The sequence below is a fragment of the Arvicola amphibius genome, chromosome 2 (genome assembly GCF_903992535.2).
Source record: "Arvicola amphibius chromosome 2, mArvAmp1.2, whole genome shotgun sequence".
NCBI classification, from domain to species: Eukaryota; Metazoa; Chordata; class Mammalia; order Rodentia; family Cricetidae; genus Arvicola; species Arvicola amphibius.
In genome coordinates, this window is record NC_052048.2 from 1,858,941 (window position 1) to 1,875,250 (window position 16,310).

At 43.0% G+C, this 16,310-nt stretch overlaps 1 long non-coding RNA gene across 1 annotated transcript; it reads right to left on the reverse strand.

The window, feature by feature from the left end:
- Positions 1-3,071: 3,071 nt before the first annotated feature.
- On the reverse strand, positions 3,072-12,243 carry LOC119806331. Its single transcript, XR_005284195.1, has 3 exons — positions 12,083-12,243; positions 11,596-11,733; positions 3,072-3,187 (listed from the first exon to the last, which is right to left on the reverse strand). It is a non-coding gene; the product is annotated as an uncharacterized LOC119806331 (long non-coding RNA).
- Between the last annotated feature and the right edge of the window lie 4,067 nt (positions 12,244-16,310).

Genomic DNA, 16,310 nt, shown 5'->3' on the forward strand with positions numbered 1-16,310 from the left:
GCACAGTGCATCAGCAGTGAGCAGCGTTATTTGCAGTTTCTTAGAGGCAGGTGCAATGCTCATTCTTCGAAACAAAATTTTCAATTGGCCAAATCCCTTCCTGATTCCTTCAAACAAACAACCAGGAAACAAAACCACAGAACAATAGGAAAGGAAAGAATAGGAATGTGAAAGCAACCATGAGGCAGGACTTAAAAGAGACACAGTATTCTGCTCTCATCCGAGATGGGTAAAGATTAAAATCATTTAAGACCACCATAAAAAGAAGCAAAGAAAAATAATAAAAGGAAAATGTTCAAAAATGAATCTGAAGGATATTTTTCATTTATTATAAGCTACAGTGGATTTGAAAGGTTACTTCTATCTCTTGTAATTCATTCACATGTGGAAAAATCATCCAAGGAATGAGACGAGCAGCCCAGTGAGGAAAGATAGCCAACAGTTATTTCCCAAGGGGAGAGGTTTATCTTCAGATATAACCTTCATTTCTCAGCAGCGATAAACTCCTGTGATGGGCTCTCCATCTCCTTTAATAACAGGGTGGGAAGCCAGACACTGAGTTATGGTGGGAACCGTGTAGGGTCCTTTGTTTCCCAAGCCCATTAATTCTGGCTGCCCCAAGACTAAGTTGGAAAATTGTGCATAGGGTTCCCCCTGAAGCAGGCCTGGCCTTCTGGCCTTGTGGATGTACACAATCTGGAATGATAATGCTTTTCATGGACTCAGCGCTTAGAAGCCTCACACTGTTGGCTGAATGCCTGCCATTAAAACTGGCTAAGACTTGGGCATATTAACTGTATGTAACTCCTGGGGTTGCCTATCAGGAGAAGCCTCCAGGCCTTTCAAAGACAATTCACAGACGCCAGGTTGTCTGGTCAATGACACCATATGGTAAAATTCTCCTCTTAATCATCCACCTAGTAAGTAACGTCTCTCCTGCTCTTCCTACAAACTCCTGTCCACAGATGGGGAAGAGAGATTTGAGCTCACAGCTCAGACCATTCTGACTGGTGAGTTGTGAAGCAAAGCTGCAAAAGGCTTAGTGTGGAAAGTGCTCACCCCGCATGCACACAGCCCCAAGTTTAATCAGGCACGGAGGCTTATGCTTGTAATTCCAGAATTTAGGCTGTTGAGGCATAGGGATCAGTCATTCAAGGTCATCCTAGCTACATATTGGCACTGAGACCAGCCTTAGTTTCATGGTATCTTATCTCAAAAGAAGGGAACCCATTGCCATACAGTCAGCTTTCCTTGCCTGTTTGGCAGTGCTCTCTTGCTCAGTTATATGGCCGCAGAAGTAAACTCAGGAACTTTGAAATAAGGGCTCCCTCATTTTAATTTAACGCAGGCTCCGCAAATGATGTCTCGAAGCTGCTAAAAGGTGCTGTTGGGGCAGAGAGGGCCCTGGGACCCTCTGTGAAGGGGGATTGTTCCTTAACTGGATCATTTTTGTAATTTAATAAGATGTAAAGAGGTGGTACTAAATTAATACATTAAAACAATGACCGTACCGAGTGGGGCACCCGTATTTAATATTGATGAGTGCAATAAATATTTTATGTAGCCGGACCAGACTCTCAGCTCTCACCATCTATCTCTCTTTTGTAACAACCTTGGAACTGAGCCGCTTCCTCTACGAACTCAGTCATCCTTGGCTTCTTGACGCCCATCTCAGCAGCCCCACAGAGCCTCTTTAGATGGGAAGGGGTGTTTATTTACTTTTTAAGCTTTGTTTATTTTTGAAACTCTTCCTAGAGACTCTCAGTGGTGAAAAAGAAGAGGGATGAACACTGTAGGTTTGGAGGTACCTGTTGCAGGTTTGGGGGTATCCATTGCTGGCTTTGTTCTGAACCGGATCGGTACCCATGAAAAACCCTTTGTTTAGGTCTTGGGACATGACACAGTTGATAAAGAGATTGTCTTGTGAGCATGAGCACTGGAATTTGGTCCTTTAGATTGGTGACACACATCTGTAATCCAAGGATGGGAGAGGCAGTCAGGTACCTGGGGCTCCACGGCCAGCCTAACTAGCCAAGTTGGTGACTCCTAGGCCAATGAGAACAGTCTCAAGTAATAAATTGCACAGTGCCTGAGGAGTGACTGCTGAAGTCCTCCCGTGAGCATTACACGCATATGCAAACATATTGCCCCCAATACACGTGCACATACACACATGCACGTACACACACAATGAACACACACTGCAGGATGTTTGTACACTGTGTGAAGACATATTGCTGTGGTTGGTTTAATAAAGAGCCGAATGGCCAATCGCTAGGTAGGAGGCATAAGTGGGACTTCCTAGCAGAGAGAGAATTAAGAGGGAAGAAGAATCTAGGTATGCAGGAGACACCAGGGAAACAATGGACAGGTAGGACATATTGTACAAGAGTAGAGGTAACTGAGCCACATGGTAGAACGTAGATTAATACAGCCAGGCAATGGTGGTGTATGCCTTTAATCCCAGGACTCAGGAGGCAGAGGCAAGTGGATCTTTGTGAGTTCAAGGCCAGCCTGGTCTATAGAGTGAGTTCCAGGACAGCCATGACTGTTTCACAAAGAAACTCTGTCTCGAAAAACCAAACCAACCAAACAAACTAAAACCCTCAAAAACAAAACAAAACAAAAAAAAGAGCTAATAGGATAAGCCTAAGTTAATGACCACGCTTTCATAATTAATAGGAAGTCTACATGTTATTTGTTGGCTGGTGGTTTGGACTAAAAAGTACTATTACAAACACATACATTTTTGTAGTATTGAAAGATATTGGAAGTAGAAAAACAGTGCTAAAGACAATAATTTCAAGTTTTTAGAATTATGCTCTATTTGGCTCTTTGCTAGAAGTGCTCATAGAATTCATTGAAAACATTATACTCCCAGCCATGGATTATTACAGGAAAAGACACAGATGAAGGTCAGCCAATAGAAGAAGCACACTAGGCAATGTTCAAGAGATTTTATGGACACAGGTTCCCCGTGCTTCCCCCACACAGCCAGGGCTTGCGCTCTTTGGGTACCTGCCACTCTCCCTGTGACAATGTGCAGGGATCATTCCCAACCAGGAGGGTCACTTGAGGTTTTCCTGTCATGTGCTCTGTGTGTGGCTGACATTCCAGACTGGGGCTCACATCTGGAGGGAAGAAAGAGTTTTGTCCTCTGCCCTCCTTGGTTCATTGCCTTAGCACTCTGCAAATTAAACATAAGAAAGACTAATAAGAGATAGCAGATTTAATTACACATATTTGTGTGGGGGCTTCCAAAGAATCATGGCACGAAAAGGTAGTTAAATTTAGAGCCCTATATGCAACTTTATTTTTAAAGTTATTTTTATTATTTTATTTTATAGGTGTGGGTGTTTTACCTGCATGTATATCTGTGCATCATATGTGTTCCTGGTGTTCATGGAGTCCAGAAGAGGGTGTTTTGTCCCCTGGAACTGGGGTTATAATTGGTTGTGATCCATCATGTAGGTGCAAGAAATGAAGCCCAGGCCCCTGACTGCTGAGCCTCTTCTCTGGCCCCTGCTAACATACTACTTTAAAGTAGAGAAAAAGAAGAAGCTCTTTGCTTCTGGGGAAAAGGGGTGAGGTTCTGGAAGAAGGGAAGGAACCATGTGGCCAGTAAGGATTGTTTAGCAAGGTCTGCTGTGACGATAACAGTCCTTAGTCTTTGGAGCAGCTCATTTCTGATCTGTTAGAAGTAGCAATCACTAAAAATGAACATAGATGTCCTGCTTTTGGACAGAAAAGAGGTCAGGAGCTCATTGCCATCAGCTCCAAACGATCTTAACACCATAGAGCATGGTTTGAGCTCTCATCCATGGGTCTCCAGCACATTTGTTGTATCTAGTTTCCCTAGAGGTCAGAACTGATACGCTGTGATCCAAGCCCTGCCTTAATCCATGCTAGATGGTCCAGCATTGAACTATGAGCAAAGAGACTCCTGTGAGCCAGAACATACTACATCCTCCCTAGGGGCAAGGACAGAGGCCAGACTTGTATATGAAGAACTTAATTCTTCAAAAAATATATGACAACCTTCCGATATTTATCATTCTGTTCAGAGTTACAAAATTATAACACCAATCACAGCCGATAACATTCTCTCTGATGGTGGAATAGAGTCAACTGAGGAATTGTGTGAACCAGTTACTAAACATGAACATTATCAAAAGTTAAGTTTTAGCTTTCCAAACCTAAAGAAAGATATGCATATGAAGATACAAGAAGCTTACAGAACTCCAAACAGACTGGATCAAAATAAAAGACCCCTCGCCACATAATAATTAAAACACTAAACATACAGAATAAAGAACGAATATTAAGAGCTGCAAAGGAAAAAGCCCAAGTAACATATAAAGACAGACCCATCAGAATTATACCTGACTTCTCAATGGAAACAATGAAGGCCAGAAGGTCCTGGTCAATCATTGTGAAGACAGTAAGAAACCATGGATGCCAGCCCAGACTACTATACCCAGCAAAATTTTCAATCACCACAGACAGACAAAACAAGATATTCCATGATATAACCAGATTTAACCAATACCTAGTCACAAACCCAGACCTACACAAAGTACTATAAGGAAAACTCCAAGCCAAGGAAGTTGGCTACATCCACAAAAACACAGACAATAGATGATCTCACAGCATCAAATCCCAAAGGGGAAAACATACACAATAATATCACCAACAATGAAAACTAAAATAACAGGAACTAGCAGTAACTGGTCATTAATATCCTTTAATATGAATGGACTCAACTCACCTGAAAAAGATACAGGCTAACAGATTAGATACAAAAACGGACTCCATACTACTGCTGCATATAAGAAACACACTTCAACTTCAAAGACAGACATTGCCTCAGAATAAAGAGTTGAGAAAAAAAATTTCAATCAAATGAACCTAGGAAACAAGCTGGTGTAGCTTTCCCAATACCTAACAAAACAGACTTCAAACTAAAATCAATTAAAAGAGACAAAGAAAGACATGCCATATTAGTCACAGGAAAAATCCATCAAGAGGCAATCTCAATATTGAACATCTATGCCCCAAATACAAGGGCACCCTCATATGTAAAAGAAACACTACTAAACTTAAGTCATACATTAAACCTCACACACTAATAGTGGGAGACTTCAACACCCCACTCTCACCACTGGACAGGTCTGTCAGACAGAAAATTAACATAAAGGAGATAACAGATATTATGAATCAAATGTACTTAATAGACATCTATAGAACATTCCATCCAAACACAAAAGAATATACCTTCTTTTCAACACCTCATGGAACCTTCTCAAAAACTGACCACATGCTATGTAACAAAACAAAACTCAACAGATTAAAAAAAAATTGGAATAACCCCTTGTATCTTATTGGATCACCGTGACTTAAAATTAGAATTCAACAGCAACACTAACTTCAGAAAGCCCACAAACACGTGGAAATTAAACAAAGCTCACCCTAAATCACCAATGAGTCAAGGAAGAAATAAAGGAAGAAACTAAAGACTTTCTAAAATTTAGTGAAAATGACCACACAAATACCCAAATTTATGGGACACAATTAAAGCTGTGTTAAGAGGAAAGTTCATAGCACTAAATGCCTACATAAAGAAACTGTAAAAATCCCACACTAGTGTGTTAACAGAACACCTGAAAGGTCCAGAACAAAAAGAGGAAAACTCACCCAGCAGAACTAGACGGCAGGAAATAATCAAATTGAGAGCTGAAATGAACAAAATACAAACAAGGAGAAAATCAACAAAATAGACAAACCTTTACCCAAACTAACAAAAAACAAAATCAGGAATGAAGTGGGTGACATATCAACAGACAGGGAGGAAATCCAGAGACTCATTAGGTCATATTTCGAAAACCTGTACTCCACAAAATTGGAAAACTTAAAGGAGATGGGCAATTTTCTGGGTAACTATCACTTACCAAAATTAAATCAAGGCCAGATAAGCAAATTAAATAGAATTATAACTGCTAAAGACATAGAAAGAGTCTAAAGACATCAAAATTCTCCCAACTGAAAAAAGCCCAGGGCCAGATGATTTCAGCACAGAGTTCTACAAGATTTTCAAAGAACTACTGCCAATACACCTCAAATTGTTCCACACAATAGAAACAGAAGGAACACTGCCAAACTCTTTTTATGAAGTTACAATTGCCCTGATACCCAAATCACACAAAGACATTACTAAGAAAGAGAATTACAGACCAATCTCACTCATAAACATTGATACAAAAATACTCAGTAAAATATCAGCAAACCGAATCCAAGAACACATCAGAAAAATCATGCACCATAATCAAGTTGGCTTTATCCCAGAGATACAGGCATGGTTCAACATATGAAAATCTGTCAGTGTATTCCACCATATAAGAAAACTGAAAAAAAAAAGAAGAAACCACATGATCATCTCATTAGATGCTGAAAAAGCCTTCAACAAAATACAACACCTGCTTCAAGATAAAGGTCTTGGAGAGAGCAGGGATACAAGGAACATACCTAAACATAATAAAGGCAATATATAGCAAGCCAACAGTCAACATCAAACGAAATGGAGAGAAACTCAAAGCGATCCCACTGAAGTCAGGAACAAGACAAGATTGTCCACTCACTCCATATCTATTCGATATAGTTCTTGAGGTCCTAGCTAGAGCAATAATACAGCAAAAGGAAATCAAAGGGGATACAAATTGGAAAAGAAGTCAAACTCTCACTGTTTGCTGATGATATGATAGTTTACATAAATGACCCCAAAAATTCTACCAAGGAACCTCTACACCTCATAAACACCTTCAATAATGTAGCAGGATACAAGATTAACTCAAAAAAAAAATCGGTAGCTCTTCTTTACACAGATGATAAATGGACTGAGAAAGAAATCAGAGAAACATCACCCTTCACAATAGTCACAAATAACATGAAATATCTTGGAGTAACTCTAACAAAACAAGTGGAAGACCTGTATGACAAGAACTTTAAATCTTTGAAGAAAGAAATTGAAGAAGACACCAGCAAATGGAAAGATCTTTTATGCTCTTGGGTAGGTAGAATTAACGGTAAAAATGGCAATCTTACCAAAAGCAATCTACAGATTCAATGCAGTGCCCATCAAAATCCCAGAAAAATTCTTCACAGACCTTGAAAAAACCAGTACTCAAGTTCATATGGAAAAGCAAAAATCCCAGGATAGCCAAAACAATCCTGTACAATAAAAGAACTTCTGGAGGCACCACAATCTCTTACTTCAAACTCTACTACAGAGATACAGTACTGAAAACAGCCTGATACTGGCATAAAAACAGACAACAGGACCAATGGAACTGAATCGAAGATCTATATATCAATCTACACACCTATGAACACCTGATCTTTATCAAAGAAGTAAAAAATATAAAATGGAAAAAAGAAAGCATATTCAACAAATGGTGCTGGCACAACTGGCTATCAACATGTAGAAGAATGAAAATAGACACATATCTATCACCATGCACAAAACTCAAGTCCAAATGGATCAAAGACTTAAATATAAAACCAACCACACTGAACCTCACAGAAGGGAAAGTGGGAAGTACACTTGAACGCATTGGCACAGGAGACCACTTCCTAAATATGACCCCAGTAGCACAGACACTGAAAGCAACAATTAATAAATGGAACCTCGTGAAACTGAGAAGCTCTGTAAAGCAAAAGATATGGTCAACAAGACAAAATGGCAGCCTACAGAATGGGAAAACATCTTCACCAGCCCCACATTGGACAGAGGACTGATCTCCAAAATATACAAAGAACTCAAGAAATTGGTCATCAAAAGAACAAATAATCCAATAAAAAAAATGGGGTATAGACCTAAACAGAGAACTCTTAACAGAGGAATCTAAAATGGCTGAAAGACACTTAAGGAAATGCTCAACATCATTAGCCGTCAGAGAAATGCAGATCAAAACAACTCTGAGATTCCATCTAACATCTGTAAGAATGGCCAAGATCAAAAACACTGATGACAACTTATGCTGGAGAGGATGTGGGGTAAAGGCAACACTTCTGCACTGTTGGTGGGAATGCAAGCTGGTACAGCCACTTTGGATATCAGTATGGTGATTTCTCAGGAAATTAGGAAACAACCTTCCTCAAGACCCAGCAATACCACTTTTGGGTATATACTCAAAGGATGCCCAGTTGTACTACAAGGACATGGCATGCTCAATTATGTTCATAGCAGCTTTGTTTGTCATAGCCCGAACCTGAAAACAACCTAGATGCCCCTTGATCAAAGAATTGATAAAGAAGGTGTGGTACATTTACATAATAGAGTACTACACAGCAGAAAAAAATAATGACATCTTGAATTTGTGAGCAAATGGATGGAGCTAGAAAACATCATATTGAGTGAGGTAACCCGGACCCAGAGAGACTTATATCATATGTACTCACTCATAAGTGGCTTTAGACATAAAGCAAAGAAAACCAGCCTACAATTCACAATCCCAGAGAACCTAGACAACAATGAGGACCCCAAGAGAGACTTACATGGATCTAATTTACATGGGAAGTAGAAAAAGATAAGATCTCCTGAGTAAATTGGGGCATGGGGACCATAGAAAAGGGTAGAAGGGGAGGAAAAGAGAATGGAGGGAAGTGGTGAAAAACGTATAGTTCAATAAATACAATTTTAAAAATTAAGTTTTAAAAATGGAAATAATAAGTGAGGGTAGAAAGATGGGAAATTAAGGAGACATGGGATGAGTTAGGTTGTAGTGGTTCACCAGCTGAGAGTAATTCAGGACTAGCAGTCCTCAGCGTTTGCTGAGAAGGTGGCTGATGGAGGCAAACATTCCTTTTACACAGAGATATTTTCAAACAAGTATGTTAAAATAGCAACGAACCATATTTAAAGCTTGCATGCACATGACCTTGAAGTACGCTCTTAATTCCTTTCGAAGCCATAAATCTGAAATGTTCTATGAACTTCATGAACAAAACTATGAACTTTATTTGTGGTTTAAGAAAAAGTGTGGCCTGACTGCCCTGTGCAGCCCTCGTGAGCTGTGCCTTTACCCTGATGGCTGCAATGCTATCTGGAACACTTCAGGAGACACCCTACACCCCATTTACAGAGAGGAAGGGAGGGAGATGTGTGTGTGTGTTGGGGGGTGTTATCCTTTCCTGTGTGCCTCTTGTTTTGCTAATGCCTGTGCTCAACTCTGTGCTAAATCTCTTAATAAACTCAAGCTCTGCTTCATACTAACCCATCGTGAAATTCTTTTCACTTTTGAAGGCAAGGATCCCACTTTACACAGTAGATGTCTCTGAAAAGATCTCTTTAAGTTGCAGCTGTATCCGGGCTTCCCTCTTATCCTGTCGCTAACAACAAATGCTCAAAGTTTATAATTTTTAAGGCGCCTTAGTGTTCATAAGCGCTTGGCCTTATTACAGATGGTTTCCACCTGTTGAGAACCCTGTGTAGCCCCACAATGAGGCTCTTTCTGTGTCTCTGTGTACAGTTGTCTCCTTTATAGTACAAGATGGACCCCAGTGCGCATAACTTATGTTCAATACTATGCTTATGATTTTTCTTTTATAATCTTTGCCTCGGAGATACTTCTTTCTGCTGATCCAGTGGTGACAAGAGCTGCTGAGAATGTGTTACAGGCCATGGCAACACTGGGTTAAATGTCTGATAAATGATCTAAAAATACAAAGTTTGTACAGAGCTCATGACCCTGACCCAAGAGTTTTACCTAAAAATTTCACTCTCCATGCAGGCCTTGTTCTGTGCAACTATGAATTTAATTTTAAGTGTAAATGTATACAGTGGCATTTTAGTGCTTCTGACATTTTGTGTAAATTGTGGAGCGTGTATGAGAAACTAAAAGTAGCATTTTGATTTACAAGTGTAAGATAAAAATGTATGCATGTAACACTTGCCTCATGTGAAAACAGTGTTCTTTTCTGTGGCGGATAATGATTTAAATTTCAGTTCTAAGACAGACGATAATTACGTGTATGTGCTCAGTTTCAAATGCAGACTCCAAACTCTCTGGAGAAATCCAATCTTTTCACGGATGGGGCTCGGGGCTTGCGTTCCGAGGTACGGCTCCTTGATGCCTTTGCCTGCAGCTGATCGCGAGACTACCCCTGTCTGAGGCGATCAGCTTTAAAGAGGAAGGCTTATTTTTGTCTCACACTTTCTCAGGTTGCAGTTCCAGCTAGTGGACCTCACGGCTTTGAGCTGGTCATGGTGGGAAGTGCGTGGGGGAACAAACCCCCTCACCTTAGGGAAGAAACAGGAAAGAGCGGGACTAGGGGCCACTTCTCCTTGAGGGAATGCCCCCATTGACTTCATGCCTCCCTTCTGGGCCTGGCCTCTTGAAGGTTCCTTCCCCTCCAGATAAGGCCACACACTGGGGAACAAATCTTCCAGCACAAAACTGTGCTGGGTTGTCACCGAACATGACATGGAAGCCCTGAACTGTTACAGGCAGCATTTAAGAGGTGGCAGGGGCCGGGCGGCGGTGGCGCACGCCTTTAATCCCAGCACTCGGGAGGCAGAGGCAGGCGGATCTCTGTGAGTTCGAGACCAGCCTGGTCTACAAGAGCTAGCTCCAGGATAGGCTCCAAAGCTACAGAGAAACCCTGTCTCGAAAAACCAAAAAAAAAAAGAGGTGGCAGGGGTGTCATTCTCCAGAGATGTAGGCACCAGAGAGAACATGACTGGATTTGTGTGGGGAGCAGAGGAAGTCCTGCATGTGTGCGAAGTAGTGAATGAGTGTGTATGTTTTGACATGGGCACCATGTGTCAAGGATCCCAAAACCTCAGACCCATGGGGAATGGTAAAGCCTTCCCTCTCCACTCAAATGTGAATGTTAATAGCGTGTGCAGAAAATGACCAGCATAGCTTTCTTCCCCCAGATATGCATGGCCTGAAGAGGCTGCTCCCCTCCAGAGCCTGCTCCTACTGAGATTTCCTACACCTGCCCCTTTGTTAAACTGTAGAATAACACTACTTCTTGTTAGATTGTATGCAATAAATACATACACACATATATATGTATACACATACATATATATGAATGAGCTGTTTTCAGCCAATGACTTAACAATATAGCCAGGCTGATAGAGATATAGAGAGAGAGTAGGCAGAGTCAGGGAGAAGCCATATAGCTGCCACCAGTGACAGACACCTCCACCAGAGCCCACTGGAACCTTGCTGGTAAGCCACAGCCATGTGGCGATACACAGATGAATAGAAATGGTTTAACCAAAGATATAAGAGTTAGCTAGCAGTACGCCTAAACTACTGGCCAAAAAGTATTACAAGTAATATAGTTTCTGAGTGATTATTTTGGGTCTGAGCAGTTCCCCCCAACACTGCCCCGGTCAGGCCATGTTCTTGGAACTGTGCCAGATGTGACAGACCAGCCTTGCCAAGTTTCCCCGGTTACTACTGTTAATTTACACCATTTGTCGTATCGTGATCCCATCCCATAATCCTATTCTCCAGCAAACGGAATAAAACAAACAAACCCAACCAGTTGGGGCACAGGAGATGTTAAATGGTTAAGAGTACTCACTGGCTGCTCTTCCAAGGAGCAGAGGTTGATTTCCAACACCACACAGCCGCTCACAATGTCTGTAGCTCAAGTCCTCTCCTGGCGTTCATTGGCATTACATGCACATGGTGCGCTGACTTTCATGCAGGCAAAACACATCTATCCACATAAAATATAATGAAAAAGAATATAGCAGGTTCAACTTTCGGTTTTCATTTCTGTATGTCTCCTGGGTCTTTCAAATAAATCAGTTTATAGCTTTTTCTTGTTAATCTGCTATCTATTATGTGGACCCAGATAAGAGCCAAAAAGGTCAGGAGGAAAAAGGTATTTTCCTTCCTTCTAGCGTGTGTGTCCACATGCGTGCTTTGATTTTGTAGGATCAGGGTGGCACAGTGTGCTAAGGGATGAACTATTAAGGATGACAGATGTTTTTTGAGATATCTTGGGTTTGCTATGTGAAGCTGTTGCAGTACAGCCTTGGGGATGTAAAGGGAAGCCAATTTACCTCCATGTAGAGTCTGTCTTATCTCCTGAGGATGCAGCATCTGCAGCCACCAGTCTGGGACCCAGGAAGACCACAGCTACTACCCCAGACGTGTGACATCCCAGACTGCTCCACACTTGTCTGGGTAGGGACTGGGCAAGCCTGAGAGCACAGGTTGCCTGTTGCTTACAGGATTTTTCTTGAAGAAGAGATAATATTTAAATTACTAGACATAAAAAATAATATTTTGAAGTATTGTCGATCATTGTGCTAAATTTCTGTCTTTGTAACATTGTGCTCCATCTCCTTTATAGAACCTATCTGATTAGGGAGTATCGTTAGGATGAAAAATCACAGTGAACTTTATTCAAAGGAAAAACAAATCATTGAATGATATTTGTAAAAACACAGGCTGACTTGATTCAGGATAGTGGTACAGGCATAGAACCATGCCAACAAGATCTTGCTGTGGAAAAAGGGATCAGGGGCTAGAGAGATGGCTCAGAGGTTAAGAACATTGCCTGATCTTCCAAAGGTCCTGAGTTCAATTCCCAGCAACCGCATGGTGGCTCACAACTATCTATAATGGGGTCTGGTGCCCTCTTCTGGCCTGCAGACATACACACAGACAGAATGTTGTATACATAATAAATAAGTAAATAAATAAATAAATATTTAAAAAAGAAAGAAAAAAAGAAAAAGGGATCAGGCTCAGCCCTGAATACAGCCAGGAGTCAAGTGGGAATTCAGAACTGTGTGTGTGCGGGGAGGGGGGTGGACAGGGTATTGTTAAAATACCGTATCAGAGTTAAGAGGGTGCTTTTCTCTGAATGCAGAATATCCCCCAGTTGTCTGACTGCTCGATGCTGTTTTTGCAGACTGTGAAACCTCTAGAAGGCAGAGCCATACTGGAGCAAGTGGGCCGATGGAGCCTGGCCTTCCTATTTGCTATCCCACCCCTGCTTCCTGCTCATCTGGGTACAAGTAGGATCTTGCCACCTTTCTTTTGCCTCCATGTCTTTCCTGCCATAATGGTTTTCATCTCCCCAAACTGTGAGCCCAGATAAACCCTCCCCCCCTCCACTCTGTGTCTTTCAAGCGTTCTATCACAGTATCAAGGAAAGTAACAGCTATAAGAAGTTTCTGGCTGAACTGATCTACCAGAATAATTCTGTAGTCGGTGTGGCCAGACATTGCTGAATGGATGGTGAATATAAACCTGGTCAGATATTCGGCATCATCAAACTTAAGAAGTCTCGTTGCTAAAACTGGATCTTATAGGTCAGTACATATTATCTCAGCTCCTAGGATATAAGCTTATGAAGTCTCGCTAAGGTTTAGCAAAGCAAAGAATCTTTGTAGTTAATTTAAAATGGGTTTTATTAAAATATTGACTTGCCTTTGACTTATGTCTGATGTTCAGGAATCCTGTTCCTGAGATGTGTACAAATGACTCTAACTGAGCCTCAGAGGCGCTTCTGGGATTGTTTGCTTTAGATCACTCCAGGTGGACACAGATATCTTAGAGGGTAGTATTCCTGCAATTACCAAGATCTTAGCAACAATTGGTGGCTAAGTAGCCAGACGTTAAATCAAATTTCCTTTTGGGCCCCATTATTAACTGAGTGTTTTGTACCTTGAGAGAGGAGCAACCAGCTTGTTGGCAGCTGCTGATACCGGGACTCTATGGCACGGAGCAGACTGGGTCAGGAAATGAGGATCTGGGAGAATCTTGCTGCAGGTTTTCCTGGGCTCACAATGAAGATATCATACGTCAAAACACATTTAATATTTCCAACCTGTGGAACTTCAAGCTTCACCTGAACACCACATTGTCAGTGGTGCTTCGGGAATACCAAACCCAACCCTCAAAGTGTGGTTTCCGTGTAGTGTGTGGCTCTCACACCAATGCCAAACCAGAAGGCTGTAGGCTGAACCTCGTAAGTTAGAGAACATCTTGATTCTGGCTCTGAGTCACCTAAAAACTCAAAGTGTTGAGATCGGGACAGACGTGCCTCTTGTGGAGGTGGCAGGGGTGCTGTGAGGAAGTGAACTGTCATAGAATCCGTTCTTGGAGTCGCTTTCCTGGTTTAGGGTACACGCGCGCGCGCGCACACACACACACACACACACACACACACACACACACACACACTGACCTGTCACCAGTGACCATTTCCACAGCGTTATTGTCCTGCTGTTCTAGAGAGCCAGTTATGGTTGGGAAAAGTTCCTCTTGTGTTGTTTATCACTTCTAACATACACAGTCAATCTATCTCACACATACAGAGAGTCTGTCACACACACACACACACACACACACAGTCTCTCACATAATACACATACTGTCTCTCACACATAGATACAAGTCAGTCTCTTCCACAAATGATCTCTCTCTCTCTCTCTCTCTCTCTCTCTCTCTCTCTCTCTCTCTCTCTCTCTCTCTCTCTCTCTCTCTCTCTCTGTGTGTGTGTGTGTGTGTGTGAGAGAGAGAGAGAGAGAGAGAGAGAGAGAGAGAGAGAGAGAGAGAACTTGAGTAGCCTTGTTCCTCCATCCTTCCTTAGTACCAGGTAAATGCATTTTTTTTTTATTACTACAGAGGAAGCTAAAGACACAGGTGTGTGGGGTCTGGTTGGGGAACCATTGATCTGATCATGGAGGATCAGATGTTCTGGAGAGGCTGTCACTAGGGCTCAGGATTTCAGCTTTGCTTCTCTCTCACCAATTTTAATTCACCAAGAAAAAACAACAGTAAATAAAACACCAGAAGAGGGGAAACGGGTCATGTCTTGGACTGTGTTCCTGTTAATCTGGGAACTGCTGAATTAAGTGCCCAGCTGTTAAAAATTAAGGAGCCATTGGAAGGCTCAAAGAACAAATTTTCCGTTACATTTCAAATTTCTTTTCTTTCTTGTCAAAAGTTTTTTTTTCTTAATTGGTTGTTGTTTGTTTGTTGGCTTGTTTTAATGGTGACTTTATTTTGACGTTTGTGGTCTGGGTGTATGAAATCTGTTAACTTCAGAAATAAAGCCACGTCAACTCACAAGTGGCCTGAAAGAATTAACGGGATTTTCAATGCTAGGAAAAGTCAGTGCTACTTAGAATACCTCATTTATGTATATATTGTGATTGGCATTCAAAAGTAGAACATTTTCGGGAAAGACAGGAAGTTTCTGAGTCAGAGGCAATGCCCGGGCAGTCTGCAGTTTTAATTTGTATCGAGAGTCAGGGCAGTCTTGCATGCAGTACCCAGGAGACAATGGTCACACCCAGGAGATCCAGTAAGACATAGGTAAAGTAGGTGTGCCAGGGAGGCTGAGACAGGAGGATTTCCATATGGAGAGCCTGGCTTCCGTAGCCAATGCCAGGCCTGCCTGGAGGATGGCGTAAGGCAGTGTCTCAAAGCCAAAACCAAAACCAAAACCAAAAGAAAGCCCTAAGTGGTGGGTTTGGCTTCTCTCTCACAGCTTAAGAGTTTAAAGGGAAAACAAAAGGAAGAAGCAGCAGGACATAAATAAAAAAATCAAACCCAGGACTTATAAGCCTTAGCAGCAGCAGCAGAGAAACCCGACCAGGAGGTAGTCCACAGTCCTGGATGCACCCCTTGGCTTCTGGAAAAGGACCATTGCCTGCGTTCCCAGGGTTAGGACGCAACGCGGTGGAAGGCTTGAAGCCCCGCGGGCGCTGGTGCATGTCCGCGCGCTGTCCTGCGGGTGTCTTGTTCTTCTGGGGAGAGACGGTGCTGGGGTGCAGACAGCGCACCTGCTAAGCATCCCGCCTCGCAGCCAGAAGGCTGCGGAGACCTGCCCCTCCGCCCCTGGGATGGGCAGGGGAGAGGTCTGGGAGAGCAACCGGGAGTACCCGGAGGGACCCCGAGTGGTTTTCCCGCGTGTGTCTCCCCACCACCACCCCGCAAACCCCGCAGCGCCCCCGCTCCACCTGTGCGCGTTCTGGTCGCCTGGGATGCGGCGCCCACAGGCGGTGGCCAGGTGTTAGGGACCTTGGGTCCCGGGATCCAGGAGGCGGAGGCGCGCGAGCGGGCATGCGCAGTGGGCGGAGGCGGCGGCGATGGCCCGGGGAGGCGGGGGGACCGCTGTTTATTTGCAGCTGGGCCACCGCGGCGGCCGAGCACGGGGCGCCCGGGCGGGGACAGTGGGCGCGCGATGCCCGAGCCACGGAGGCCGCCGCGCGCCTGGGCGCCGACCGGGGAGGATGCGCGCCGCGCGGGAGCGGCCGTGCGGGCGGCGCG